The sequence below is a fragment of the Rana temporaria genome, chromosome 8 (assembly GCF_905171775.1).
Source record: "Rana temporaria chromosome 8, aRanTem1.1, whole genome shotgun sequence".
Lineage (NCBI taxonomy): Eukaryota > Metazoa > Chordata > Amphibia > Anura > Ranidae > Rana > Rana temporaria.
Window position 1 is genome coordinate 23,232,415 of NC_053496.1, and position 27,833 is coordinate 23,260,247.

At 43.8% G+C, this 27,833-nt stretch overlaps 1 protein-coding gene across 1 annotated transcript in view; it reads right to left on the reverse strand.

Annotated features, from left to right (window-relative positions):
* MGMT (O-6-methylguanine-DNA methyltransferase) overlaps positions 1–27,833 on the reverse strand; it is a 622,894-nt gene that overhangs the window by 578,123 nt on the left and 16,938 nt on the right. The window lies entirely within an intron of this gene.

The window sequence follows — 27,833 nt, forward strand, 5'->3', positions numbered from 1 at the left end:
GGAGGCGCAGCGTACCATTTTGCCACTGCGCCTCCGTAAATTACCTGCGCTACGCTTGATTCACGGAGCAGTAGCTCCGTAATTTGCGTGAGCGCTCTGGAAAACTGCCCGGCGTAAGCGCGCGTAATTTAAATGATCCCATAGGGGGCGTGGATCATTTAAATTAGGCGCGTTCCCGCGCCGAGCGTAGTGCGCATGCTCCGTCGGGAAACTTTCCCGACGTGCATTGCGGTAAATGACGTCGCAAGGACGTCATTTGCTTCTAAGTGAACGTGAATGGCGTCCAGCGCCATTCACGATTCACTTACGCAAACAACGTAATTTTCAAATTTCGCGACGCGGGAACGACGGGTATACTTAGCATTGGCTGCGCCTGCTAATAGCAGGAGCAGCCTTACGCGGAACACGACGAACGCAAACAACGTAAACTGTGTACGCAGGGCGCACGTACGGTTGTGAATTGGCGTTAGTATGCAATTTGCATACTCTACGCTGACCACTACGGGAACGCCACCTAGCGGCCTGCGTAAGAATGCAGCCTACGATACGACGGCATAAGGAACCTTATGCCAGTCATATCTTAGGCTGCAGTCGGCGTATCGAGGTTCTTGAATCAGGAGCATTCGATACGCCGGCGCAAGTAAGCAATTGCGCTGCGTAACTATGGTTACGCAGACGCAATTGCTTTCTGAATCTACCCCACTGGGTTTTTTATTTTTTTGCCAAACAAACAAAAAAAAGACTCAAAATTTTTAAAGAAACTAGTGGTTGCTGCACAACTTGTGCCACCTACCACTAGTAGGCGGCACTGTTTAGCATGGGTTGGCAGCACTGGTTGGCACTGGTTAAAAGCACTGGTCAGCACTGGTGGGCACTGGTTAGCAGCACTGTAAGGGGCCGGTGTCCCTTTTATGAAAAAAAAAAAAAAAAAGACAGAACATTTTGAAAAAAACTAAACATTTTTCAGTTTGTTATAAAATTTTGCAAACAGGTAATTTTTCTCCTTCATTGAAGTGCGCTAATGAGGCTGCAGTGACGGGCACTTATAGGCACTGATAGGTGGCACTGATGAGGCTGCACTGAGAGGTGGCACCAATAGGCGGCACTGAGAGGAAGCATTGATGGGAACTGATAGGTGGCACTGGTGGGCACATCTTACCAGTGGGCACTGGTTAAAACACTGATGGGCACTGGTTAGGAGCACTGGTGGGCACTGGTACGTGGCACTGGTGGGCACCTGTTACCAGTACTGATGGGCACTGGTTATGAGCACTGTTGGGCACGTGTTACCAGTAATGATGGGCACTGGTTATAAGCACTGGTGGGCACTGGTTAGGAGCACTGGTGGGCACGTATTACCAGTACTGATAGGCACTAGTGGGCACTGGTTAGGAGCACTGATGGGCACTGGTAGGTGGCACTGGTGGGCACGTGTTACCAGTACTGATGGGCACTGGTTAAAAGCACTGGTGGGCACTGGTTGGGAGCACTGGTGGGCACTGGTTAGCAGCACTGTGTGGGGCCAATGTCCCTTTTACAGAAGCCAGCGTGAGGGAAAAAAGGAAGTATGCTGTCAGCATAAGGGGAAAAAAAAGCAGATTACCTGCTTCTGTTTACATCATGTGATCAGCTGTCATTGGCTGACAGCTGATCATGTGGTAAAGGGCCGGGATCGGTCTCTGTGATCAGCTGAGTCCCAAGGGCAGCACAAGCACGGGAGGACATCCATGTACTCCCCCCCCTTTTAGAAGCTGTAGTGTACATAAGCCATAATACCGATTTACATTCTTGACAAGGAAAGGGTCAACCCCACAGTACGTGTCACTCACGTCAGGACAACCCTATAAACGTTCATATCACTGGCAGATTTTGGGGCAGATCCACGTACATCGGCGCATATTTGCGTCGGGCGTAGCGTATCTCTGATACACTCTGCCGCCGTAACTTACCTTTTTTTTTTAATCCTCAAAGAATGCGCGCCGTAAGTTACGGCGGCGTAGTGTAAATTTGGCGGGGTAAGGGCACGCAATACAAATGGATGTGATGGGGGCGTGTTTTATGTAAATACGTTGTGACCCGACGTAAATTACGTTTTTTTTTAATGGCGCATTGCGCCGTCCGTGGGGGTATCCCAGTGCGCATGCTCGAAAATAAACCGGAACAAGCCAATGTTTACGACGATGACGTCATTCTACGCAAATCCCCATTCGCGAAACGACTTACGCAAACAACGTCAAAAATTCAAAATTCGACGCGGGAACGACAGCCATACTTAACATAGGATACGCCTCATATAGCAGGGGTAACTATACGCCGAAAAAAGCCTTAAGGAAACGACGTTAAAAAATGCGCCGGCCGGACGTACGTTCGTGGATCGCCGTATCTAGCTAATTTACATACTCAACGCGGAATTCAATGGAAACGCCACCTAGCGGCCGGCGGATCCGACGGCGTACTAAGACGAACGCCAGTCGGATCGAGCCCAGATGCAGTCGTATGTTGTTTTGTAGATACAAAACAAAGATACAACGCGGGAACTTTGAAATTACACGGCGTATCAATAGATACGCCGCGTATCAATAGATACGCCGGCGTAATTCTTCTGTGGATCTGGCCCTTTATGTCCACTATTAATATAAAGGACTATGGGCCAGATTTAGAAAGAATTGCGGTGGCGTAATGTATCGTAGATACGTTACACCGCCGCAAGTTTTCATCGCAAGTGCCTGATTCACAAAGCACTTGCGATGAAAACTACGCCGGCGGCCTCCGGCCCAAGGCGGGGTAATTTAAATGGGCGTGTGCCATTTAAATTAGGCGCGCTCCCGCGCCGGACCTACTGCGCATGCTCCGTTTCTTAACTCCCGCCGTGCTTTGCGCGCCGCGACTTCATTTTTTTGAACGGCGACGCGCGTAGCGTAATTTCGTATTCCCGGACGGCTTACGCAAACAACGTTATTTTTTAAATTCCGACGCGGGAACGACGGCCATACTTTAGACAGCAATACGTTTGCTGACTAAAGTTAGGGCACCTAAAACGACGACTAACTTTGCGACGGGAAACTAGACTAGCGGCGACGTAGCGAACGCGAAAATCCGTCGTGAATCGCCGTAACTCCTAATTTGCATACCCGACGCTGGTTTACGACGCAAACTCCCCCCAGCGGCGGCCGCGGTACTGCATCCTAAGATCCGACAGTGTAAAACAATTACACCTGTCGGATCTTAGGGATATCTATGCGTAACTGATTCTATTAATCAGTCGCATAGATAGAAACAGAGATACGACGGCGTATCAGGAGATACGACGGCGTATCAGGAGATACGCCGTCGTATCTCTTTGGTGAATCTGGCCCAATATTTTTACAATCTCAAATTTAAAAAACTAAAAAACGACACACACATTTTCTTCCCAAGCACTGTCTGCAGTTGCCAAAAACACAATTATTGAAAAAGAAAGGACAATTATGCATATAGTTACCTTTATGCCCTCGAGTTAAAATCTACACTTAGCTGTATCTGGGCAAAAGGTAAAACTAGGATCTCATTGGCTCACAGTATATTTGCAGTTGGTTAGTCAAGAGCGTTCTATGGAGGTTATTAAATTTTTTCATCACGGCCAAAGAAGCGGCATGCCACTCATGGTAAGAAATGCAAATACACAAATAAATTAGGTTCTATAACCGAGAAGACTTATTACCCTTACTGTTTGCTAAGCATTAATAAAATGTGAAGACAGAGCCCTCCTTGTAAAATGTGAAATATATACCCATATACATTTGCTGCATGCCTAATTATTGTGTAAATTGTCTTTGTATTATACATACAGGCATACATTTATCACAGCAATCTAGCAACATAATAGAAGAAGCAGTTACATCAGTGAAGCTCGCATTTCTATTTCTGCTTTCCAGCTACGTGGAGGAAAAGTCTTTTAAATAAGCGACATAAAGGATCAGATTGAAACGTCTATTACTGACTGTACAAAACAGCCCAAGTATCAAATCTACTCAAGCCAGGATCACGTCTATTAATTTTGTCAGAGATGCTTACTGTATTTCCTTGTGGTTTATTTATGGATATTTTACAAATATAAAGCAGAGCTACAACTGAGTTTTCAGGTCCCTGACCAATAATAACAATTTAAAGTAATAATGCCCTGATATACTTCCCGGTACCACGCGTTTCACCTCCACTAGCTTCTTCCACTCTGCAGACTTTGCATCAATTTGTTTTACAAATTACCAGCTCAAAAATCTGACAACTGATATTTCCATCTTCTCAAGGCAATCCGGAAGAAAATGTATTTTAAGTTGGCGCAGAAGACACACCAGAAAAGAAAAATCAGGCTAAAATTATGATTTATGTGTCTTGTGAAATCCGCTGCAGTACAATGTGTTCAATCTCTGTGTCATTCTTCAGTAGGTTATCAAAATAAATTCTTTCAAGCCTGTTAAAAAATTAAATGATCTCAAAAATATTATGCATATAAAAAAAATAAGTTGTTGAGGGAGAGATCGTCACCCAAGGGAAAAAAAAAAATCTATATCCATAATATAATTTTTTTTTAGCATCTTACACACTGTGTATCTTTTGGAGACGATAAGGTCTCATGTCACCTATCAGAGGACAATGCACACAGGTACCACATGTAAATTAACTAGAAGTGATATGTTAAAGAGGACCTTCAGTCATTTTTTCCATCTATTAAATCTTGTTTTAATTTTGGATAGCAAAACATTTTTTTTCTGCCAGTAAATACCATATACAGCCCACTTCTTGTTTCTTGTCTGGTCATTAGCCTAGGCTTATGACATTATGCACAGCTCTCTCTCTCTTGTGAGAGTTTGTAAGGAAGGGAGGGGGGTGAATCATAAGAGGGCCAATGAGAGCTGCAGAGCTGGAGGTGTGCCTCTGCGTGTCTGTGTAAATCCAGGAAGTGAACAGGCAGCAGCTTCAGCTGCCCATAGTTAAAATTAATGCAGCCAGACTTAGTGGAGGGAGATTTCTGCAGAATATTTGGCAAGTACAGAATCACAGTATATATAAAATGGTGGTTGGAGGGAAGATTCAGAACGGCAAAGATGTTTTTATTACAAATTATGTGAGCAGACTGCAGTTCTTCTGTAATGTCTAGGTGGCATTACACATAGGGCCAGAATCACGTAGAACTGCGGCGGCGTAACGTATCGTAGATACGTTACACCGCCGCAAGTTTTCATCGCAAGTGCCTGATTCACAAAGCACTTGCAATGAAAACTACGCCGGCGGCCTCCGGCGTAAGCCCGCGTAATTCAAAGGGGCGTGTGCCATTTAAATTAGGCGCGCTCCCGTGCCGGACCTACTGCGCATGCTCCCTTTTGAATTTCCTGCTGTGCTTTGCGCAAAGTGACGTAATTTTTTCGAACGGCGACGTGCGTAGCGTAATTCCGTATTCCCGGAAGTCTTACGCAAGAAGGAAAACATTTTGAATTTCGACGCGGGAACGACGGCCATACTTTATACAGCACATACGATTGCTGTGTAAAGTTAGGGCAGGTAAAACAACGACTAACTTTGCGACGGGAAACTAGACTAGCAGCGACGTAGCGAACGCGAAAAACCGTCGTGGATCGCCGTAACTCCTAATTTGCATACCCGACGCTGGTTTACGACGCGAACTCCCCCAGCGGCGGCCGCGGTACTGCATCCTAAGATCCGACAGTGTAAAACAATTACACCTGTCGGATCTTAGGGCTATCAATGCGTAAATGATTCTATGAATCAGTCATACAGATACTCTGAGAGATACGACGGAGTATCTGAGATACTCCGTCGTATCTCTGCTGTGAATCTGGGCCTAAGTTCCCAACATGCTCTCTACTGGAGGGACTGCCCCTTCTAGATCTCTCTGCCCATCCATCTTCCTTGACCATTGTTGATATACAGAACTGATACAGTTTGTAGATAATAGAACACATTGTCAAATGTGATTACCTAGATTGTTCATCAAACTGCTAAATTATTGATTTTGAATTGAAAAATTATATTTGTATAAAGGGAAAGGTGAAATTAAAGTATATCTATACCCTAGGACAAAATATAATTTATTGGAATTTACAAGTCCCATAATGTGTTGGCTGTAATAGTTTTTTGCAAATAGAGAAAAAATATTTGCTGATCCTGCCAGAAATGTTATGTCCTTGTAACTTCCTGTGAACTGAAATTTTAATCAATGTTATCAGATATTTTTTGTGTACTACTACAAAGTATAGCCCCTTTATGTGGTGGAGATAAGGACGGTTTGTTGTCTAAATAAAGGAGAACAACGCTTTTCCTCCTTACAATGTAGTAAGTGAGCACTGTCAAGCAATGGCAAAAGTGTGTTATTGGCATGATCACTAGGTAAAATCATCAGTTCAGATATTTTAATCCTTGTTCATTAATGTGTATATGGCAAATCTTGGGACTCGCCTTTGAGATTTATTTGAATAACACTTCAAATCACGGTGCGGGTCTGCCGCAATAAATCACGCTGCAATCGTGGCAACAAGCATTACGGGAAGTATGTCACCCAAAAGTAGCTCCTGCAATGTGTGTTTTGACGCGATTGCAGCCCGATTTAACGCGTGACAATCCCGCGATTTAAAGGGGTCACTCAACTGAAAGCCATCTCAAATGTGAATCCCGCGATTTGTCATTCACACATCGGCACATTCAAATTGCGGGCAGATTCCCCCTCCATTAAGAATGTTGTGAATGCAGCCTAAACACACCTTGAAGAATCTGATACCACATGGAAAAAATATGTTATGTTCAAACGATATGTCTGTCAGAAATCCAATATAGCTCACTATCCAAATAACACCATTCCTACGGTAAAGCATGGAGGTGGTAATATTCTGTTATGGGGTGTTTCTCTGCAGTAGGGGCTGGAGAACTTGTCAGGATAAAAGAAAAATGGATGGGGCAAAATACCTTAAAGTTCTTGAGGAAAATCTGCTCCCTCTGCGGGAAGTAGGTTTACCTTCCAACGTGACAATGACCCAAAGTACACAGAAAAAATGACCACACATTGGCTGAAAGAAACAAAAGCTCTTGCATGGCCCAGTCGGAGCCCAGACTTAAACCCCATTGAAAAACTGTGGAATGAATTGAAGACTGCAGTCCACACATGGTCACCATCGGATTTAACTGAACTTGAGCAGTTCTGCTAAGAAGAGTGAGAAAATATTGCAAAGTTTAGATGTGCAAAGTTAGTAGAGACATGCCAACAGACTAAAGGCTGTAATTAAAGCAAGGTGGTCCAACAAAATACTGACACAAGGGGTGGGGGGTGATCTTTTTCCAACTCAGTAATTCTGTTTTTTATTTTTTTTCATGTTGGTATTATATCTTTCACTTGGATGTTGTAAGTTGCACCAAGTAAATACAGCTTGATAAAACAAAAACCAGCAAAAAAAAATTATAAAAAAAATGAATCCATCTTTTGCAAATAAACAGACAGCAAACCACTTTTTTAGCCCATAGTAACATTTCTGTATACCGAAAAACCAGTAAGTGAAGTCAGACTGCACTATAGTTTCCTCCACACATGTATACAAGAAACAATATTTTATTAGTACAATTTGAAAATTTAGCAGGGTAAAGCGCTAGGTTACTTAGAATGTAGCATATACACCAGCCCTCAAAATTTCCACTCGGCTGCTCGCATTTTGCGAGTGGAAATAAGTAGAGAGCAAGTGGGGATTGGGGGGAGCTGCTGGTATCAGATCAACTCTACAGCCTTCCTCCTCCCAGCCAGGTAGAGCTCCATACTTCTCTAGGGTTGTCTATGGGCAGGGCCTTACGGTACCTGGATGGTGAAGGTGGAAAAATACACCTTCCCCTGAAAAAAATCCCTGCAGTGTCCCTCCTGTGTCTTTTCTTCTCCCCCGATCACTCCCTGTGCTTTACCGCCTCTCTTCTTCTCCACAACTCCACCTCTTCCTCTGCTTGTATTTTCTGCGCTGTCATTCTGGGGCTCGGTGCCCTACGGTATCAGAGAGCTCTCCAACAATGTAGGTCTACACTCCTCTGGGCCTCCGCTCCATCCCCAGCCCAGCCTGGCATAATTATGTGTTTTACCATGTTTGCTATGTTGGTTGGATTGGCTGCACTTCTCACTTTTGGGAATTCTAATATCTGTGGGTGGCCTTGGATCAGCACAGATATAGTTATCCTATTTTTATGGCATGAGATAGGAAAGGGGGGCACGAGAGTTCAACAAAGTTGTTGGTTAATATTTATTTTTGTGACTTAATGCTGCATGAAACATTTAACAGTGTAATTTCATGAGATAATTCACAAGGGCATGGTTAGGGACAGGATTAGGGGTGGGGCAAGGTAGGAGTTGGGTGGGGCAACTGGTGGCAAGTAGCTCAGGACTTGAAATTTTGAGCCCTGAATTATACACATATGGGTAAATGTGCTAATAAGAGTCTATTCCTACTTGTGCGACTTAAAAATTGTCAGATTTCCACTGTGATTTTACCCTGCGACTTGATGCTCCTTTGGATGAGTGTGGTCTTGTTACAACTTTGGTTTTGACCAATGTGATCGTTTTGTTTGTGCTCTAGTCATTAGACATGTGCAGAACAAAAATATTAGCTTATTGTTGTTTGGTTTCTTTATTTTCTAATGAATTCCACATTTTAAGAATGATTTGAATTTGAATCAGTTGAAAGTTGATCGAACAATTAGAATTTTGTGTGAACAATAGCTGGTTGTTAAGGATAGGGCCAGGAAGCTGGCCGCCACGTCCTTAACAACCGATGACTTATCCCCACTCACAGCTTAATATAAACAAAATAATTCCAGGCAAAGAAAACAACAGTGTGGGGTCTCCCCCAATCTATACCAAGCCCTTATATGAGCATGCAGCCTGGCAGGTCAGGAACAGGGGGGGGGGGGGGGGTGAGCGAGTGCCCCCCGCTCCTGAACCATACCAGGCCACATCCTGGTATGGGACAAGGGCCATGCAGCCTGGCAGGTCAGGAATAGGGGGGACAAGCAAGTGCCCTCCCAATCCTGAACCATACCAGGCCACATCCCCTCAACATGGGCACCTTGTCCCCATGTTTATAGGGACAAGGGCCTCGTCCCACAACCACGGGAAGTGGTTGTGGGGAGGCTTATTGGAATATGGAAGGGGGCCTCCCATGTATACGAGTATGGGGTACATTGTACCCCTACTCATTCCCCACAATTCCTTTATTAAGAAATAAAAATAATGTCCGACCTGAAGAAAAAAATAATCCAGTCCCAATGAAGGCTCCCGCCGTCCGACAGCTCTTACATAACTGAGGGGCTGGGCAATCTGGTGACGTTGCCGGCCAGCCCCCTTGTGATATCTTCGACCAACAGCATGCTGTGTTGGTGATGTCACAAGGGGGGTGCCCCCCGGAGACGCCACCGGGTGGCCCCACTGTCTGACATGCCCTTGGTCGATGACATCACTAGGGGGCTGGAGCCCCTTAGTTAAGAGCTGTCATAAGGCGGAGCTGGCAGATTGTGGGAGTCTTCGTAGAGACCAGAGCTGTTTTTTGAGTCAGGGGGCATCGTGATTGATCTACGCTGGGGGAAATATTTTTTTTATTTCTGATTTTCTAATTAAAGAATTGTCAAAATTGGCCCACACAGACTCCCACAACCACTGGCCAGAGGCTTGTGGGGAAGAGGCCCTTGTCCCCACCCCATCAACATGGGGACAATGTGCTTTGGGTCAGGGGGGCTCTGTTGAGGGCATGTGGCCAGGTATGGTTCAGGAGAGGGGGGCACGCACTTGCCCCCCCCCCCCCCCCGGTTTTCTGACCTGCCTGACTGAATGCTCGGATAAATATCGGGTATAGATTGTGGGGCACGACACTCCCAATCCCTACCCCCTTTAGCTGCAGAGGCAGTAGCCGAGAGTGTGAACATGCAACGACAGGAGTTATACCCTAGTTATAACCTTTTAGGCAGGCACTTTTGCCTGCCAGTCACAACCAATTCAAATCACAATCTACTGGTCAACTGTCCACAATCGATTGATAAATCACAATCAACCATTTGCTGACCCCCCCACCCAAAACCCTCAGATGATGTTCTAGAGCAGGGGTCTCCAAACTATGGCCCTCCAGTTGCTCAGGAACTACAATTCCCAACATGTCTAGTCATGTCTGTGGATGTCAGAGTTTTACAATGCCTCATGGGAAGTGTAGTTCCGCAACAGCTGGAGGGCCGTTGTTTGGAGATTTGGAGATCCCTGTTCTAAAGTTTTGTGTGATGGAAAAACTAAAATATCCCTTCACTTTCGCTATGACTTACATGATCCCATTCCTAGATTCTCCTTTTTTACATCACAGAATACAGTTCTGAACATATTTGTCAATTAAAATAAAATTTCAGGTCCTTATTTGTATTGAATGACACATTTGGAAACGGCATACTCTTTCTGTTCACCATCAGCAACAATATAAAATTTCCTTAAAGCTACCCCCCCCAACGACCAAACAATCAAATGCAACCTGACCATTACAGTCTCCCTGCGGATTTAGTGGATGTTTCCCAGCAGACACTGATCATTCTCCACGCCACTGTGATTAATGATAGGATTTCACACTTGCACAACACTACACTATCTGTGTTAGATGCAGCAATGAGAGGGGGTCTGGTAATCGACAGATTTGTAGTCATGCAGTGTTCATTCCCCTGGTCTACGCTCCCTTCTCAGTGATATCTATTTTTATATCATCAGTTACATGGCCCAAAGCTTAATCACATGTAACTTTGAAACAAATTGTGAGGGTGCCTTTTGTAGTGCTTGACTCGATAAATCACACTTGCTACTCAAAACGATGGCCTCTGGTGGGTTTATTTCAGCCATTTAAAAGAAAGAAGGAAGTAAAAAAATACATCATTCTGCAGTTTTCCTTTATCCTTAATTATAGACAGGTAATATGATGTGTACAAAACATAATATTTACAGTAGGGGTGAGAATAAAAACAGTATGACAAAAAAGATAAAGAAAAAAAGGTAGTGAGAGAGAGAAAGACAAAGTATATAATTTCACATTGCAAAATCAAGGCATTCTGATCACTTGACATTCAGATATCTAATCTAATAAATGGAACAAAGAATCTGACGGATCACCATATGGGGTTGGCCTCCTAAATGGTTAGCACTCTTGCCTTGCAACACCAAGGATACAATCTGCATGAAATGTGTACGTTCTCCCCATATTAAAGCAGTATTAAACCCAAAGCAAACATTTATTATATTGCAGCTGATCAATTAGATGTGATGGCTGCATTCGCTTGTTTTTTTTTTACCTTTTTGTGGGTTTTCTTTCTTCTATTTTCAATCCAGCCAACAATTATGTTTTTCACAGCACAAGATTGTATCAGTTTGTATCAGTTTACATGGATGAGACAAACCACTTAACACTGACAGGGGTGATTAAAATGATCACACCTATTTGTTCATGTAAAATCTTTATCCCAAAAGGAAAAAATATTTGTTGTAACTGCTTAGAAATTGTGAGTTGGAGTGTGGCTTCAATTTGCTATTTGTTCTAAATTTGATAATACATTTAACACTACTTGCCCCCCCCCCCCCCAATTCCCCAGACTGACAATGCTGCTGTCTGCTGTGCCTCTTTTTCTTATTCCTCCAGAGTTGAGCCTTACTAATACAGTAAGGGCCAGATTCACGTACATCAGCGTATCTTTAGTTGGGCGTAGCGTATCTCATATGCGCTACGCCAACGTAACTTAGTGAGGCAAGTACAGTATTCACAAAGCACTTGCTCCTTAAGTTACGGCGGCGTAGCGTAAATGGGCCGGCATAAGCCCGCGTAATTCAAAGTAGGCTGGTAGTGGGCGTGTTGTATGGAAATTAATCATGACCCCATGTAAATGAAGCGCCGAACTAACGGCGCATGTGCGCGCATGCTCAGTATCAGGTCCAATCTACGCCCTAAGATACCCCGGCTCAATGCCTTGACATGAACGTAACCTACGCCCAGCCCCATTCACGTACGACTTACGTAAACGACGTAAAAATATACGCTTGTTCCGACGTCAATACTTTGCATTGGCTGCACCTCATATAGCAGGGGTAACTTTACGCCAGACGTAAGCCTTACGTAAATGGCGTAGCGGGCCCAAGTACATTCGTGAATCGGCGTATCTAGGTCATTTGCATATTAGACGCGTAAATCTACGGAAGCGCCCCTTGCGGCCAGCGATGCACCCAAGATACGAGGGCGTACGGCAACTTACGTCGGTCGGCTGAAGCCATATTTCAGGCGTATCTAGTTTTGTGAATAAGGGGCATAGATACGACAGCGCATCTTTGAACTTACGCCGCGTATCAATAAATACGTCGGCGTAAGCCGTCTCTGAATCCGGGCCTAAGTGTTTTACTGGCCAGATCCCCGGGTGAAAACAGAGGCAACGCCAAATAAAGAAGACTGATGCAGCCACCACATCTGAATGGTCAGCTGCAACATAATATAATGTTTTTGGTTTTGAGTTTAACACTGCTTAACTTGGGCTTTAACCACTTCAGCCTGAGACCATTTGGCTGGCCAAAGACCAGAGCACTTTTTGCGATTCGGCACTGCGTGGTCGTGCAACGTGGCTCCCAAACAAAATTGATGTCCTTTTTTTCCCACAAATAGAGCTTTCTTTTGGTGGTATTTGATCACCTCTGCGGGTTTAAATTTTTGCGCTATAAACAAAAGAACAGCGACAATTTTGAAAAAAAAGCAATATTTTTTACTTTTTGCTATAATAAATATCCCCAAAAAATATATAAAAAAACAAATGTTTTCCTCAGTTTAGGCCGATACGTATTCTTCTACATATTTTTGGTAAAAAAAAAAAAAATGCAATAAGTGTATAATGATTGGTTTGTGCAAAAGTTATAGCGTCTACAAAATAGGGGGTAGTTCTATGGCATATTTATCTTTTTTTTTTTTTACCAGTAATGGTGGCGATCAGCGATTTTTATCATGACTACGACATTATGGCAGACACATCGGACAATGATTACTGTGTAAATGACACTGGTAGTGAAGTGGTTAACCACTAGGGGGCTAGGAAGGGGTTAAGTGTGTCCTAGGGAGTGATTCTAACTGTAGGGCCCGGTACACACGAGCAAACATGTACGATGAAAGCGGTCCGTCGGACCGTTTTCACCGTACATGCCTGCCAGAGGGCTTCTGTACGATGGTTGTACTAACCATCGTACAGAAGTCCGCGCGTAAACACTACGCGGGGCGTGTCCTCGTCGTCGCCGCAACGATGACGCGGCGACGTGGGCGGGCCTGCCATTTAAAGGCTTCCACGCATGCGTTGAAGTCATTCGACGCATGCGAGGGACGGCGGGCGCTCGGACATGTACGGTAGGTCTGTACTGACGACCGTACATGTCCGAGCGGGCAGGATTCCAGAGGACGGTTTTAAAACACGTCCAGGAATATTTGTCTGCTGGGAAAAGGCCCGGCGGGCAAATGTTTGCTGGAATTCGGCCCGCTCGCGCCTACACACGACCGAACATGTATGCTGAAACTGGCCCGCGGACCAGTTTCAGCATACATGTTTGGTCGTGTGTACGGGGCCTTAGGGAGCGTGGCTACGAGTGACACGTCACTGATCGCTGCTCCCGATGAGAGGGAGCAGACAATCAGTGACATTTCACTAGGAAGAACAGGGAGATGTTGTGTTATGTAGAGTGGGGCTATAGGTGTGCCAAGTTTGGGGTTCAGGGGGCCTACGGCCGGCCGGTCCTGGGTCCCCAAATCCGGGAGATTAGGTGCAAAAAGGTGACTCGAGTATAAGCAAAGGGGGGCATTTTCAGCACAAAAAAATGTGCTTTAAAACTCGGCTTATACTCTGCCCAACTCCAATTTTAATGAATTGGGTTTACATCCACTTTAAGTTATATTTAAGCCAATCTAGCCAAGCCCCATTCATACCTAAAACTAGTGGCCAAACTTGCTTTTTAATCCTTCCACAAGAACATTCATCCATATTCCAAAAAACATTTAATCTATCAGCTGATACACCACAGGATCCATAATTTAGTTTTAATGGTATGTGGAAAAATATTATCGTTATTAAGTCATTATCTTATTTTACGACTAACTTCAGGACATCAAAAGGAAATGACATTATTTCCTGAGACCCGCAGCTAAGAATAGAGCAAAGGTGGGAAAAAAAATTAGATAAAAGTTGCTAAAATCATTCATAAATAATTAGAATTTTGGTTCATCAAAAATGGTTCAAATCCTCGACCGCTTAAAAATTCCCCAGAGGACTGGAAACAAGCAATGTAAAAAAGGTAATTCAAATAAGCGCACCATACAAGAAAACATTACCTTTGGAATGTGTTATTGCCGCCTATTATAAGAACTTAATTTCAAACACCGCTCTCCATTGTAATGGTTTCTTTTTAAAATTTCAAAGAGGATTACATTAAAGCAATACTTCACCTCCGAGCTATAATATCTATCTTCCTTATTACAGTACTGCATTTCATAAATACTTCTCATTGACAAGCCTAGCTAATTCCGGCTAATTTTATTGTGTTTTTGGTGCTCTATCACATTTGTGTGCAATTACCTTTATCGTTTTATTGCAACCAAAAGAAAAGGATCGGGACAATTATTTGGGGGGGGGAAGGAAGGCAATGGGGAGGTGGGGGGAGCTTATAAATTCTAAATCACCGTCTCTGGCATTTTCGATAAAACAGCAGCTTTATCTGAGAAAGTGGCAGGGATATCGGATAAATCATGCATCAGTCAAGTGAAGCTGACCCCCCAGTGCATTGCACAATATAACAAGTGCTTCACAAGAAACTTTCCTGGATCATCAATCATTCTTCATAATGCTACAGCAGCTATACCTAAAGACTAGGAGATTGAAAATATAAAAAAAAAATAAAAAAAGAAGGGGGAAAAAAATAGACAATAGAGGAAAACCCATTAAAACTGGATGGTTTAACCCTTTCATAACAAATAATGGATGAAATGGTCAGAAACACTAAGCCTGTAGAGAAGGCTTAGCACTGAGTTTTCAACACATGCCTAAATACAGCATATAAAAGAAAACTGCCATGTAAAAAAAACCTGCAGCCAGTATTTGCCGAAAATGCTAGCCGCTTGGTTGTCATGTCTTACCTGCTTTGAACGCCTTTCCTCCCCTAGTGTGCCCATAGAAAACAAATGTGTAGAGGTTTGAGGCCTTGTACACACGAGCGGATCTGTCCGATGAAAACGGTCCGCGGACCGTTTTCATCGGACATGTCCGCTCGGAGATTTCTGTCTGATGGTTGTACACACCATCAAACAGAAATCCATGCGGACAGGATACGCGGTGACGTGGCCGCGCCGTCGCCGCGTCATCAGTGCGCGACCCTGGAAGGTAAATGCTTCCACGCATGCGTCGAATCACTTCGACGCATGTGAGGGCTTTCGGCTGAGCGGACATGTCCGGTGAGTCGTACAGACGACTGAACATGTCCGATCCGCCGGAAAATTGTCCGATCCGCCGGAAAATTGTCCGGTCGGCCGTACACACGACCGAACATGTCCGCTGAAACTGGTCCCCTGGACCAGTTTCAGCGGACATGTTCAGTCATGTGTACGAGGCCTCAGCCATCGGACAAATCCATGGAATTTTATGTGGCCTCGGTAGTGTCCTCCCGGCTTTTCCCGCGCTGTCTTCATGTCGAATCCCCGCTTCCCGCGCTCAGTTTGAAGTCTCCGCCGACGTTTACTGAGCGCAGTACACTCGGGTATATTCGGCCAGGCTCGACTTCTCATGCATAAACGTCACAGAGCGTGACTACGAACGAAGCCGAGCCTGGCCGAATGTACGCGAGTGTAGGCATTCAAACACGGCGCGGGAAGCGGGTATCGGCATATAGCGCGCACCCACGATTTTGCCCTGATTTTCAGGGAAAAAAAGTGTGCGATATACGCCGATAAATACGGTATGTGTCACTTTGTGTTGGTCTATCACATAAAATCATAATAAAATCAGTTTATATTTTTGATTGTAACAAGACAAAATGTGGAAGATTTCAAGGGGTATGAATACTTTTTCAAGGCACTGTATACCAGGCAACCTGATTTGAATGTTCTATATAGAGGTTCCGTCAGTAACATCTATGCTCACTGCCCATTTATGTTTGAATCAAACCACAACTGAGCCACAACTGGCCCTAGGTGTAAAGGGTCCACAGCAAACACTTGCCATGGACAACTGTGAACATTGGCCCAGATTCAAGAAGCACTTGCGCCCGCGCAACCATAGGTTGCGCGGCGCAAGGGCTTACTTGCTCCGGTGTAACGAGTGCTCCTGATTCAGGAACCTCGTTACACCGACTGCAGCCTAGGATGTGACAGACATAAGCCTCCTTATGCCTTCACATCCCAGGCTGCATTCTTGCGTTGGCCGCTAGGGGGCGCGGCCATTGTGATCGGCGTATAGTATGCAAATTGCATACTACCACCGATTCACAAAAGTTGCGCGGGCCCTGCGCACGCAAGGTACGGAGTTTCCGTACGGCGACTTTAGCATAAGGCTGCTCCTGCTAATAGCAGGCGCAACCAATGCTAAAGTATAGCTGCGCTTCCCGCTCGCGACGTTCAAATTTAACGTCGTTTACGTAAGTGAACCGTGAATGGCGCTGGACGCCATTCACGTTCACTTAGAAGCAAATGACGTCCTTGCGACGTCATTTGCCGCAATGCACGTCGGGAAAGTTTCCCGACGGAGCATGCGCTGTTCGCTCGGCGCAGGAGCGCGCCTAATTTAAATGATTCCCGCCCCCGGCGGGATCATTTACATTAGGCAGCCTTACGCCCGGGTGTTTAGCATATCGCCCGCGCAATTTACGAAGCAATTGCTCCGTGAATCGCGGGCAAAGCGCAATATTTGCATGGGCGCAGAGAAAAATTTTTGCTCTTTGCCCACGCAAATATTGTGCGAATCTACCTGAATCTGGGCCACTGTTTTTTTCTTGCAGGGTCCCTGGGCTGCCCATGAGATTTGTACGAGTCCTGCACTATGCACAGTGCCGTCAAGGTGACTGTGACATTAAGTGCAGGTAATCCTGACTTGTACGGAGTATTGGATATGGCTCCATTTCCTGAATGAAGACAAAAATCAATGCGTATGGTGTGTTGTTACAATTTAGATTTACAGGCTTATAGACATTACATGGTGTACGGTTGTATACCAATATAGAACTACATGAATCAGCTCATTAGAAAACAATCTTAGACACGTTAAATAAGAACCTGTGGCATTATCGCGGACATATGAGACATTCTGCGATATCAGTCCTGTACTGTAAATAGACTAAATAGTGGAAAACGACAGAACGTGGGAGTATTACAATAATGTTCATGTACAGTATGAAGCTGGCTCTACCAATGTCTAAAGACTACTGGTTTATTCCTGCAGGTATGATGTTTGGAGGCCGGGCTATACAGGGGCTGGTTTAACATTTGTGTTTGCCAGTGTCCCAACTTCCTAAAGACCGCATTATAACTTGAATGTCCAAGAATTACTAAATAACTGGTCTCTAAATGGACAAAAAAGAAATACAAATCCTGATTGGCTGTAAGAGAAACAATTCCTCTTTTTTCCCATTTTCTCTGCAGTTTTGAACAACCAGCTGCACTGAGGAGAAAATGTAATAAAGGGAACAAAGCAGACTGCAGATTAAAGCGATATTAACCCCTATTTACGTCCGCAAAATGCACGGACAGGCAGAAGGGCGTATATATACGTCCTTGCCTTCTAGCGGGTGGGGGGTCCGATCGGTAAACCCCCCCCCCCCCCCCGCTGCGTGGGGCGGGCGGATTCCCGCGGGGAGCGATCAGGGACGACGGCGCGGCTATTCGTTTATAGCCGCTCCGTCGCGATCGCTCCCCGTGCTTCACTGTGGCGGCGTATCGATCGAGAGATCCTTTTTAAAGGGAGACTCGATTGATGACGTCAGTCCTACAGCCACACCCCCCTACAGTTGTAAACACACACTAGGTGAACCCTAACTCCTACAGCGCCCCCTGTGGTTAACTCCCAAACTGCAACTGTCATTTTCACAATAAACAATGCAATTTAATTGCATTTTTTGCTGTGAAAATGACAATGGTCCCAAAAATGTGTCAAAATTGTCCGAAGTGTCCGCCATAATGTCGCAGTCACGAAAAAAATCGCTGATCGCCGCCAATAGTAGTAAAAAAAAAAAAAATTTATAAGAATGCAAAAAAACTATCCCCTATTTTGTAAACGCTATAAATTTTGCGCAAACCAATCGATAAACACTTATTGCGATTTTTTTTACCAAAAATAAGTAGAAGAATACGTATCGGCCTAAACTGAGGAAAAAAAATGTTTTTATATATGTTTTTGGGGGATATTTATTATAGCAAAAAGTAAAAAATATTGAATTTTTTTCAAAATTGTCGCTCTATTTTTGTTTATAGCGCAAAAAATAAAAACCGCAGAGGTGATCAAATACCACCAAAAGAAAGCTCTATTTGTAGGGGGAAAAAGGACGCCAATTTTGTTTGGGAGCCACGTTGTACGACTGCGCAATTGTCTGTTAAAGCGACGCAGTGCCGAATTGTAAAAACGCCTTTGGGCATTTAGCAGCATATTGGTCCGGGGCTTAAGTGGTTAAAGTCTTGTTTTTTTGTTTAAAAATAACAAACATATTATACTTACCTGCTCTGTGAAGTGGTTTTGCACAAAGCAGCCCCGATCCTCCTCTTCTCGGGTCCCTCCCCGGTGCTCCTGGCCCCTCCCTACACAGCAAGCAGCTTGCTTTTGGGGCACCCAAGCCAAGCCGCTGCTCTGTGTGTCCATTCAGAAACGGAGCCACTGCTCCGCCCCTGCCCCCTCTCTGTCCTCATTGGCTCACTGACTTTAATTGACAGCAGCAGGAACCAATGGCGCTCGATGCTGTGTCTCGGACAATCAGGAGGGAGAGCCTCGGACAGCTGAGACTCTCGTGCAAAGTCACTGGATCGAGATGGGGCTCAGGTAAGTATTAGAGTGGCTGAGGGGGGGGATCTGCACACAGAAGTTTTTTTTTTTATCTTAATGCATAGAATGCATTAAGATTTAAAAAAATACTTCTGCCTTTAGAAACACCTTAACCACTTTACTGGTGATCTGCAAAAAACTGTATCACACCAAACATCATCAGAGCATTTTTATAATTATTGTTCACCTTGGATCTTAATCATACACCAATTAGGTTATAAAAAGCAGAAGGCAGCAGAAGTTTCCCTGTAAAACTTTCCAATTATCAAGAGGTGTGAGATAATCAGATGCTCAAAAGCAGGGGTCTCAAACTGGCGGCCCTCCAGCTGTTGTGAAACTACCAGTCCCATGAGGCATTGCAAGGCTGACAGTTACAAGCATGACTGACTCCCACAGGCAGAGGCATGATGGGACTTGTAGTTTTGCAACAGCTGGAGGGCCGCAAGTTTGAGACCCCTGCTTTAAAAGAAAGATGACTGGGTGATAGTTGCTGGGGTGTGAACCTGTGGGAAAAGTGTTGGGACATAATCATATACACTAGAGATGTAGGACTCCTGGCCAAGGTGATGGGAGCAAAATATATATAGTCACCTGAAAGAGACAGATTTAAAGTACAGCTGCACTATTGAAGAGTGCACAATGTGGATTTTCCTGCCTCGTGTATATACATTGTTTAGTAAAATGTCAAGTAACATTTCCATATTCCTGCTAATTAACGTATGGTCCCTTTCCAGGGTTGTCCTATACTATAGATTGCTGTGAAAAATTATTGGTTAGACAATTAGGCTGCAGAAAGCAAATCAAATGTATTGTCCATTTTTGCATGGCCTACTTTTTCCAACTCACACAGCAGCACAGTGATGAAGATATTGTAGATAACAAGTTCATCTTTGGAATGTAAAGGGATAGAAATAGTGTGGAACAAGTGACTTTGCATCCACCAATGCTTATTAAGACAAAGCCAGAATGCAGAAGGGGTTGAAGATCAATGTAAAATACTAAGAAATTTTACAAAATAAACTACGAAAAATAAACATATATACAGTACATTGACGGCAAAGTAATAGTAATAAATGTAAACACAGTAATGCCCGGTACACACGATCCGATTATCGGACGAATGATCATCCGTTTTATTTTGTATGCTAATCTCACATCGAATCTGATGAGTTTACTAAAGTCACGACAGAATAAAAAAATCGGAAGTGATGTCATGTGTTGTAATGCATTTGTATTGCATTTTCGAACGACATCTGTGATGATTAAACGAAAAATCATACGATCGCACGGAAAAAAATTCCGTGCATGTCCGATAGAATAATATCGGATGAACTGTCCTGATCGACTCTCGAAAGCTCTGTACCAATGATTCGATTATTGTACGATCGTTTCGAAAGCGGCATTTTTCGTACGATTTTTGGATCGTGTGTACGGGGCTTAACAGTCAAGCGTGAGACACAAAACAGCAGCAAGGAATTTAAGCCCTGCACACGATCCGAAAATTGTACGAAAAATGGCGCTTTCGAAACGATCATACGATAATCGGATCGTTAGTACAGAGCTTTTGAGAGCCAGTCATGACAGTTCATCTGATATTATTCTATTGGACATGCATTGAAATTTGTGTTTAATCATTACAGTTGTCGTTCAAAAATGCAATACAAATGCATTACAACACATAACATCACTTCCGAATTTTTATTCTGCCGTATGAGAATTTTCGTGAAACTCATCAGATTCGACTTGAGAATAGCATACAAAAAAAAAAACGGACGATCATTTGTCCGATAATCGGATCGTGTGTACCTGCCATTATTAGATACCAAGTACAGTAACCAAAGATGATGGTCCAAAAATTAAATTATGTGACAAAATTGAAGCCCAAATGTCTAATGGAAATCAAAAAGATCTTTATTGTACTTCTTATTTGCTCCAAGAAAAAAGATTTCGCATCCCGTGCTCTTGCTTATACTATACATTCGCTTGTGAATAGGTGTGCAAGACACCATCTCTACCCAATTCAGGATGTTTTTTGGTTTATTTAACCCCACCCTTCTTAAAATAGCAGATACACAAAACCTTTTCGTGAACAAATAATACAAAAAATGACCTTCAATGTTTCATCTGCAGAAGGCTATGATTTACTAAAACCAGCAATTTTGCAAATACATAGCTTCCTTACATGGGGGTGTTCCTCCAGAACACTCCAAACTCATGTGATTGGCTCACTGTTGTTCCCAGAAAATGTTCTCTCATTATAACACGTGACTGAACTTAGACTAAAGTCCTATGCACACTATTAGATTTGTTGCTGATTTTTGTCTTCAGATTTACCACAACCATATCATATAAGGTGAAATCTTAAAGCAGAGTTCCACCCTAAAGTGGAACTTCCGCTTATCGGATTCCTCCCACCTCCGGTGCCACAATTGACACTTTGGGGGGAGAGGATACCTGTCCTTTCCTACTTCCGGGAGTCCCTGCCGTGGAGCTGTGACATCAACAACGGGGGGCTCCCTCCTCCTCCGCCGGCCCAATAGGAGAGAGAAGAGTAGGGTTCCCGGCGTAAAGCTGAAAGGCTACAATGCCGGGTTCCCATACCCACAATGGCATCAGCTGCGGGTTCTGTCATCGCTGGACTCCAGGACAGGTAAGTGTCCATTTATTAAAAGTCAGCAGCTGCAGTATGTATAGCTGTTGGCTTTTAATGTTTTCTTTTTAGGCAGAACACTGCTTTAAGGGTTTCAATTTGTATGCAATCAGGCAGGCCCTTGCACTACGTGGTTTTGGTAAATCGCAGAAAATCTAATAGTGGCCTGGATTCAAGAAGCAATTGCGCCTGTGTAACCATAGTTACACAGCGCAATTGCTTACTTGCCCCGGCGTAACGAATGCTCCTGATTCAGGAACCTCCTTACGCCGACTGCAGCCTAAGATATGCGCGGCATAAGGCTCTTATGCCCGCATATCTTAGGCTGCATTCTTGCGATGGCCGCTAGGTGGCGTTCCCGTTGTAAACATGCGTATAGTATGCAAATTGCATACTAACGCCGATTCACAACGTTACGCGAGCCCTGCATACGCAGTTTACGTTGTTTCCGTACGGCGTTTTTCGCGTAAGGCTGCCGCTGCTATTAGCAGGGGCAGCCAATGTTACGTATACCCGTCGTTCCCGCGTCACGAAATTTCAAATTTACATAGTTTGCGTAAGTGATTCGTGAATGGCGCTGGACACCATTCACGTTCACTTTGAAGCAAATGACGTCCTTGCGACGTCATTTGCCGCAATGCACGTCGGGAAACGGAGCATGCGCTCTACGATCGGCGCGGGAACGCGCCTAATTTAAATGATTCCCGCCCCCTACGGGATCATTTAAATTGCGCGCGCTTACGCCGGGCATTTTGCCAGCGCGCCCACGCAATTTACGGAGCTACTGCTCCGTGAATCAAGGGCAGCGCAGTAAATTTGCGGGGGCACAGGCCAAAAACGCCTCTGTAAAAAAAGCGCAATTGTACCTGAATCTAGCCCAGTGTGTATGGGGTTTAAGGTAGCAAAACTGAGCAGAATTGGTATATGGAATTTAACACTAAACGCCACAGGTAGGAAATTTGGGGTTTAGCAATAAAGGGTTTAGCAATACAGCGATGTTGTTGAACAGCTCAATAAAAATGGCTGTGCTAATAAGAGACATTTCATCCTTGCAAAAAGATCTAGAGGCATCATTCACTCCAGAAAAAAAAGGACATATTTTTTGCTTTGCTCATCAAGCCTCGATTTCTAACAAAACACAAATAAGTAGGATATAATATAGCTTCCAGGTGGTATAGGGTTCCCTCCATCCTCCACAGAGCCCTTCCGAATGGCTCCCTGATTTGCTGCCGTGGTAATAAAGCCATTAATAGAATATTTCATATCTTCTGGGAATATCTGATGTTACAGAGGTTCTGGAGCAAAGTAAACACTATAATTAAGAAATTAACAAATGTGGATCTCACAGATAATCTAGCTGCATTCCTTCTATACTAAACCTCCATCCTCAAGTACCACAAATAAATAAAAATAAAAATAACTTATACATTTAATAAATGCTGCCCATGCGTGCAACCTGACATTCTGGCAACAAACAAATCCTCAATTCAACTCAAGTTGAAAACAGATTGATGGAAGACATAATTGCTTCTCTAAAATATGGGCCTCTAAGGCCACGTACACACGGTCGGACAAATCCGATGAGAATGGACCGAGGTTCAGTTTCATCGGTCCAAACCGACGGTGTGTATAGCCCATCAGTCTGTTGTCCTTCAGTCGAAAATTTTAAAACATGCTTTAAAATCGACCCGATGGCCCGCTGCCCGATCGGTCCAAACCGATGGTTAGTACAGAAAGCATCGGTTCAAACCCCGCGCATGCTCAGAATCAAGTCGACGCATGCTTGGAAGTATTGAACTTCGTTTTATTCAGCACGTCTTGTGTGTTTGACGTCACCACGTTCTGACCCGATCGTTTTTTGGAATGATGGTGTGTACGCACATCAGACCATCAGGCCACTTCAGCGATGAACCGATGGAAATGGCCAGTCGGACCATTCTCATCGGATTTTTCCGACCGTGTGTACGCGGCCTCAGCCCCATCCTAATACTTACCTGAGCCCCATCTAGATCCAGCGATGTTGCATGAGAGCCTCAGCTGTCAGGGGACTCTCTCTCTCTCATTGGGACTGAGACAGGGGCAGGAGTTATTGGCTTCGGCTTTTGTCAAAGTCAGTGAGCCAATGAGAAGAGAGAGGGTCTGGGCGATGTCTGAATGGACACACAGAGCAGCGGCTCGGGTGCCCCAATAGCAAGCTTCTTGCTGTGAGGGGCACTCGGCAAGAGGGAGAAGCCGGGGACCCGAGAAGAGGAGGATCCGGGCTGCTCTGTGCAAAACCCCTGCACAGAGCAGGTAAGTATTTTTAAACAAAAAAAAATACTTTGATACCATTTTAATGCATTAAGGTGAAAAAACACCTTGCAGCGTCCGGCCCCCCAGCCCCACATCGTTTTACTTACCCGAGTCCCGAATTTCCATGGGCGTGATATCACGTCACACACTCCACGGGTTCCCGGCTCTTTATTGGATAGATTGATAGCAGCACAGCCATTGGCTCCCACTGCTGTCAATCAAATCCAATGACGTGGGCGTCGGGGACCAGTGTATGACACAGGAGCGCGCCCGCAAGGTAACCCCCTCAGAAGACAGCTTCCCAGAGGGGGTTATCTAATGCAGGGAGGAGCTACGAGAGCCGCCTTGGGACCCCAGAACAGCTGGATCGGGGACACTTTGTGCAAAACGAACTGCATAGTCAAGGTAAGTATGTAATGTTTTTTATTTAAAAAAAAAACTGAACCTTTAATATCACTTTAAGATAAAAAAATAATAATCTTCTGCCTTTAGAACTATTTTAATTAGCATAAAACAATGTAATATTTTGGGGGGTTTTCCCCACAAATTCTATTACGTACCATATATTTATATTTGTTTAAATCTGCAGTTTTATTGTGGATGCAACACAGGGTAAAAGTTGATGCTGTTATTGGTTTGCCATTTGGACACTTTTGAAAGTTCAGATAGCAGTCAATATTTATGTGGCCATCTGAGAAAACCGCCTCGAGAGGGAATATCTATAACTTCTTTAAACTGAGATAAAATATTCTTCAAATTCACGGTTACTTATCACAGGTGACAGGAAGTGGGAAACATAATTTTGTTGCATGGTTATTAATACCACAGCTCCAGGGACATAGCATTTTAGTAAACATAAATTTGAACAAGTTACCACATCCGTGCTGATAACCTCTTGAGCCTTACTATATTAAATTGTTTTTAATATATGGTGGAGTGTACGTAAAATAATTCCCATCAGTGATCACTGACAAAATACTTTAAACGTGTAATTGTTTCGATTTCTTGCATTTTTTCCAAAGGGTAACATGGAACATCATCATTTGCTTTTTAAAATACAAGGTACATTTTTATATTATCTGCAGTTAATTCTGTAATATATATATATGTTATTTTTTAAATAATTCCTATTGGAATGCTACTGTGGAAATTAGGCAATGCAGCTTTGTATAAATATAAAAATGGTTATGCATGTGTCTATATATACGGTATATATTCAGAAATACGGGGAATATTGATGTACTGCTTTGTCTTACTACCTTCTTTTATATATATATATATATATATATATATATATATATATATATATATATATATATAAATTTGTATATTCTTTACTGAATTCTGGCATTTACAACATTGACAATTATACACTGAAAGATTTGTTTTATTTTTTTGCGAATATAAACAAAACAAATACGACAATTTTTAAAAAATATATATATTTTATACTTTTTGCTATAATAAATAACCCACAAAAAAAAGTAAAAAAAGTTCTTCATCAGTTCAGGCCGATATTCTTCTACATATTTTTGGTAAAAAAAAAAAAACGAAATTAGCGTATATTGATTGGTTTGTGCAAAAGTTATAGGGCCAAATCCTCAAAAGGGATACGCAGGCGGAACTGCTGTTCCGCCTGCGTATCCCTGTGCCTATCTTTGGAACTGATCCTCAGAAGCAGTTTTCCAAAGATAGGCAGAAGATCTGACATCTGTAAGACACTTACACTGTCAGAACTTAGGATGCAGTACCGCATCCGCCGCTGGGGGCATTTCGCATTGAAATGCCGCTTTGCGTATGCAAATGAGGACTTACGGAGATCCACAAAGCTTTTCAGCTTTTTTTTTTCTGCGTAAGTTTACGTTTGCATACGTAAAATTAGGGCTGCTTTTACAAGGTGTAAACTGTTTACACCTTGTAAAAACAGACCTTTTTTTCGATCACTGCAATTTTTTTTTAAATTTGATTATTTTTTTTCCACCGTATCTTTTTTTTAACCCGTCGCAATTTTTTAACCCGGAGCGATCCTCAAAACTCGGCGTATCGTAAAAACACGCGATGCACGTCGGGAAAAATGACGTCACGGGCATGCGCAGTACGTCCGGCGCGGGAGCGCGCCTCATTTAAATTGTAATCGCCCCCTGGAGAAGAGGACCGCCTTGCGCCGGGAGAATTTTAAGTTACACGGCCTGAAATTTCTAGGTAAGTGCTTTGTGGATCGGGCACTTAGGTAGAAATTTTAAGGCAGTGTAACTTAAATGGGAAAAGATAAGTTAGGCAGGATCTTTGAGGATTTGGCCCATAGCGTCTACAAAATAGGGCATTTTTATTTATCTTTACTAGTAATGGCTGCAACCTGCGATTTTTAGCAGGACTGCGAGATTGTGGCGGACAGATCGGACACTTGTGACCACTGACATTTATACAGCGATCAGTGCTACAAAAATGCACTGATTACTGTGTAAATGTCACTGTTGGGGAAAAGGTTAAAATTAGGGGGCGATCAAAGGGTTAAATGTGTTCCCTATTGTGTGTTTTTAACTGTGGGGGGATGGGACTGACTGGAGTAGGAGACAGATCGCTGTTCCTGATTAGTAGGAAAACACGATCTGTATCTCCTCTCCTGTCAGAACAGGGATCTGTGTGTTTACATACGCAATTATCAGAACAGGCTCGTATGCCCATGATCGCCGGCGGCCACCAGCCACACGCCTGCTGTCGCCCTTAAACGTGCCGACGTACACCTACGGCAATTTGCGGGATCATCCCGACTTGCCGCAGTATAATGACAGCGGCAGATCGGCAAGTGGTTAATAAAAAAATAAATACTACTGTATTTTTTGTATACTGTGTAAAACTTTAAAAAAAAAAAAAATAAACTCTGAGGATCTCTGACAGCTGCTGCGGATGGACGGTGCACCTAGCACTATGTACACTGGGCCGGATTCAGCTAGGAGATACGACGGCGTATCTCCAGATACGCCGTCGTATCTCTGAGTTGCGGCGTCGTATCTATGCGCCTGATTCATAGATACGACTGGCATAAGTGTCTTACACTGTCGTATCGTAGGCAGCATATTTACGCTGGCTGCTAGGTGGCGCTTCCGTCGATTTACGCAAAGAAAAATGCTAATTAGGTAGATACGCCGATTCACAAACGTATGTACGCCCGGCGCTATTTTGTTACGTCGTTTACGTTAGGCTTTTTCGGCGTAAGGTTGCTCCTGCTATTATGAGGCGTACGCAATGTTAAGTATGGACGTCGTTCCCGCGTCAAATTTTGAAATTTTTACGTTGTTTGTGTAAGTTGTTCGCGAATAGGGCTGTGCGTAAGTTACGTTCACGTCTAAAGCATTGACGATTTGCGTCGGAATTTCAAGCATGCGCACTGTATCACTATCGGAGATACGTTACACCCGCACAATATTACGCAGGGCTACCTGAATCTAGTCCAGTATGTTTAGGGCAGTATGTGGCGAGGGATGAATGCCCAGAACGAAAGCAGGCTGCATTCTGGGCATTCGTCCCTGGGTGCATACTGCCCTAAAAAAAAAAAGTACTGCTAAGTGTACTGCCCAGCTCGATTCAGCTGCAGAAGCTGTCAGACTCTCATGCCGCGTACACACGACCATTTTTCACGATGAGAAAATTTATATTTTTTAAATTGGTCATTAAAAACATCCGTGTGTAGGCTCCAGATGATTTTTCGTGACGTGAACATTTTTTCTCAACGTTTTTCTTGTCGTCGTGCAAAATGGTCGTGTATACGCTTTAACGATGGGGAAAAAAATGTGCATGCTCAGAAGCAAGTTATGCGAAGAGA